The sequence below is a fragment of the Oncorhynchus kisutch genome, linkage group LG16, assembly GCF_002021735.2.
Source record: "Oncorhynchus kisutch isolate 150728-3 linkage group LG16, Okis_V2, whole genome shotgun sequence".
NCBI lineage: Eukaryota > Metazoa > Chordata > Actinopteri > Salmoniformes > Salmonidae > Oncorhynchus > Oncorhynchus kisutch.
Genome location: NC_034189.2, coordinates 34,643,143 through 34,647,328, shown reverse-complemented (window position 1 = coordinate 34,647,328; position 4,186 = coordinate 34,643,143). Strand labels below are relative to the sequence as shown.

The window sequence follows — 4,186 nt, the reverse complement described above, 5'->3', positions numbered from 1 at the left end:
AATAAAGGTGAAATAAAAAAACATCTCCACCCCGCTGATCCTCAACACTGGGGCCCCACAAGGGTGCGTCGTCAGCCCTCTCCTGTACTACCCGTTCACCCATGACTGCGTGGCCATGCACGCCTCCAACTCCATCATCAAGTTTGCAGACGACACTACAGTGTTAGGCTTGATTAGCAACAACGACGAGACGACCTACAGGAAGGAGGTGAGGGCCCTCGGAGTGTGGTGTCAGGAAAATAACCTCACACTCAATGTCAACAAAAGAAAGGAGATGATCGTGGACTTCAGGAAACAGCAGAGGGAGCAGCCCCCTATCCACATCGATGGGACAGTAGTGGAGAGGGTGGAAAGTTCCTCGGCATACACATCACGGACAAACTGAAATGGTCCACCCACACAGACAGCTTGGTGAAGAAGGCGCATTAGAAATTAGGCTTGTCACCAAAAACACTCAAACTTTTACAGATGCACAATCGAGACCATCCTGTCGGGCTGTATCACCGCCTGGTATGGCAACTGCTCCGCCCACAACCGTAAGGCTCTCCAGAGGGTAGTGAGGTCTGCACAACGCATTACCGGGGGCAAACTACCTGCCCTCCAGGACACCTACACCACCCGATGTCACAGGGTGGTGTAGGTGTCACAGATGCATGGTCGGAACTAGAAGTACAAGCATTTCGCTACACTCGCATTAACATCTGCTAACCATGTGTATTTGACAAATAACATTTTATTTTATTTGATAAAGACTAGTCTCTCAAGAAAGATGTTAACATAGGTGTAACTCAAATATAAAAGGTGAATAAAAACACATGGCTGACTGACTGTTTGCTATGATGCTGCAATCCTCGAGATACAGTTCAGGCCTCTTGAGCTGGCTCACCTCCTGATTGACAGGAGGACTATCCTTCAACCACTCCCCTGTCAGGAACCCAGAAACCTTACTGGCATTGGCTCTGGCCTGCATATGATGCACAGCACTCTGGGCCAGGCCCGGGACACTGCAAGGCCTACGGTTCAGCTCAGTATCCGACACAACCTTCTGAGATGAGTCTGGATGATCAACCTCCCTCAGGATCATCAGAGGGGTTTCTGGGGTCAGCATAACAGGATGGACTCCCAGAGGAATTTAGCCTTGCACTGGTCAGTAGTTCCAGCACGGTGAGTGATTTTGTAACCAAGAGATGGAGCTCTAGCTGTGTTGTTACCATTGGAGACTTGAGCAGTAGTCTACTGTTAGAGATGAGAGTTCTCATCTGAATTGCATCCTGTTGTAACCTCAGAACCCAGATCCAACAACATGTATATTCTGTCACAAGAAACTATTCCTATGGAGTCCTGGGGAGAGTATTTGGAGAATACAAACTAGGCCTAGTTGAATTTACACTACTTCTAAATAAACTGACATTTTGACTTGAAAGGCTGTGAGAACTATTTTTTTACGGCTTTCAGAGCCGGCTCCAGGCATAAGTGACAGAAAGGGGTAAGGAAAAGGAGAAAGGGAGATACCGAAGCATTAAGTTAGAAATTTGGTTGTGCATCAGCAGTTTCTCTTGTTGTCAGTCACTGACAGTCACTCAACAGTGCCAGAAAGTATTCACACCACATTTTGTTGTAGTGTGAACAACCTACTGTACAATTCCTAAGCTATCATTCATTACAATAAAAGTAGGCCTAGTTAGTGATGCTTTGACCTGCTTGCTTGGACTTTTAAAAGGATCACTTTACAAAATAAAATATGTTTGGGTATAAGTCCGCTGTTGATATGGTCCCAAAAGTTGAGTATGTCAAGCAGGAAAGTTATGATTGAGCATTTTGTGGAAAAAAGCAAAAATGTATGATGATGCAACATACACCATATTATTGTCCCTGGAAAAATGGGCCACAGAGGTCATCCTCAGTGTGGGACCCTCACAGTCACTTCACTGACATAGGGAGAATCTCAATTGCATTTCCTTTTTTCCTTGCATCCTCTCCTTGCCTCAGTCTCAAAACGCATTGAATGAGATGATCAGAAGGCAGGGACATCCCTTCTGATCTTTCAACCCCCCCAATGGGGTTTGAAAAGGAGGCAAAAGGACACAAGGAATAAAGGAAATTAAATTGAGATTCTCATATAGTGACATTTAGTAAATTGGTATCCTTCACGTTGGCCGGTGCTTGCAACCCTAGGGGTCAGGTGCTTGACATGGGTCATCAATATGTCAGCAGCACCCCCTGCTGGCATCGATATGTGGCTGTGTCACTTCATTGTCAGTTCATTCTGAGAAGCCTTCAGTCCGAAACTGCTGGCATCTGAAATTCTTTCACAGATAATGAATGCATTGTATTGCATCGTATTTCTTAAGATGAAAAGGGGTTAGGCTATGTGACAGCCTTTCAGAATAGAGGGACAACTGTTCAATATGACAGGTTTATCAGATATTCATAAAACATTTTAGACTAGTAGTACTGATCTAGAATCAGCAACCTCGTTCCCATATAACTGTATTCATTATGATCTAAAAGGCAAACTGTTCCTAGATCAGCACTTCTACACTGACACTGAAGATGAGCCCTCATTGCAACATATTTCCTAAGGACATTTTAGTAGTGCTAAAGAATTGCGGAAAGTGCAAAAATTGCTATAACCCTCATATACAAACAAGTGATTTAACTTCATTTTTAAGATGCATCTTTACATTTCAAATATTATATCATACAGTCACAGAACTCCATCCATGCCCAAAATCTTTTTTACGGCATTACTCTTTTTTGGTGGCAAACATGATAATAATAATAAAAAAAAACAATACAAATTGTTACTGAACAGACAGATCAGTTACATGACAGTGGACTACCAATCTCAACTCCCAAGACCTGGATTTACAAAAAACTTTAAAGAAAAAACATGAGCTTTTTAAGAAAAGTCAAGAAGATTGTTCGTAAGTGCAATTCCTCAAATATTCTTAAGAATTCATGATTTTCTTATGAACCTCAAATGTTTATGAAAGTTTGTGAATTTGGGCCCAGTCTCTTTACCTGAAGCCACTGCAATGTATTTGGTGAGTTACAGGACAGGTCAGATGGACAGGTCAGTCTCTGGAGTGTCTGACATAGCTCTGGGACTGGTAGGCCTGATGGCACCACACTCAGGGACACTGTAGGAGTCCCTGTTCACACTGGCATTGAGACACAGCAGCGCCTGTATAGATGACACAAAATAGAGACCAGGCTCATTTTCAGCAGGAGAAAACATTTTGAAACAGAGGTGCCTCATCATACATGAACTTGTCCAATTAGAACCCAAAGTGTTTTAGTACCTTCTTCCCTGCCCTACTAGACACCAGCCACGACTAACAACTTATAAAAAGGGAATTTGTGTGTGCAAGAAAAATACTGAACATAAATAACAAAATGCAAACAAAAAAAATACACTCCGGTTTATGATTAAATAAATGAAAACACATGGAAGGTGTCTGGTATTTGAATTCACAAACTTAAGAGTCAGAGAAGTGACATTATTTGGCAATTACTGTAATGGTTGAGGGGAGCAGAGTGTGTGTATGTGTTCGTTCATATCTCTTACGGTCCATCTCATAAACACAGCTGTCATTGTGAGCCTCTGTGTCCGAACAAGTCCGTATCCTCCTCTGGGTTGACCTTTGACCTGATAACACACCTTCCTTTGGCGGGAGGCCAGATCTGGAAATGACAAAGGTTTCCACTTAGAAACAGATCTAGATACAGATCTAGGATCAGCTCCCCCAACCCTAACCATTAGCGGGGGAAATAAATGCTGATCTTGGTACAGTTGTATAAGGGCAAATTCACCCTACACCTAGAAGCACACTAGTAAGGACAAGGACCTTTGTTTGTAGTAGAAAGAGTGGAATGTTTTCTTTACGCAAGAATACCTGTCAAAATTGTACGTGCCCAGGTAACTTATGGACTGCTTCGTCTGCAAATGAAAAATAGGAAATGGACACCGTTAGTACCTGTGCCCATCACTGAATATCAAGGACTTTAAAATGACAAAATATGACTCCTACATTGAGCCTATTGAGCCTCACAGCAGCATAAAAGCTAACATCCGCAATTGTGGTATATTACAAAAAATGCGTGTAAAAAGTAACATAGGAAACTAAAACACCGTCTCTGTTCAAGTCTACAGAAGCCTGAGACAAAACTTGGGATTCTAACG

At 42.6% G+C, this 4,186-nt stretch overlaps 1 long non-coding RNA gene across 1 annotated transcript; it reads right to left on the bottom strand.

The window, feature by feature from the left end:
- Positions 1-829: 829 nt before the first annotated feature.
- LOC109906170 (uncharacterized) lies at positions 830-3,982 on the bottom strand. The gene is made up of 3 exons (XR_004203430.1): positions 3,900-3,982; positions 3,572-3,687; positions 830-3,187 (listed from the first exon to the last, which is right to left on the bottom strand). It is a non-coding gene; the product is annotated as an uncharacterized LOC109906170 (long non-coding RNA).
- Between the last annotated feature and the right edge of the window lie 204 nt (positions 3,983-4,186).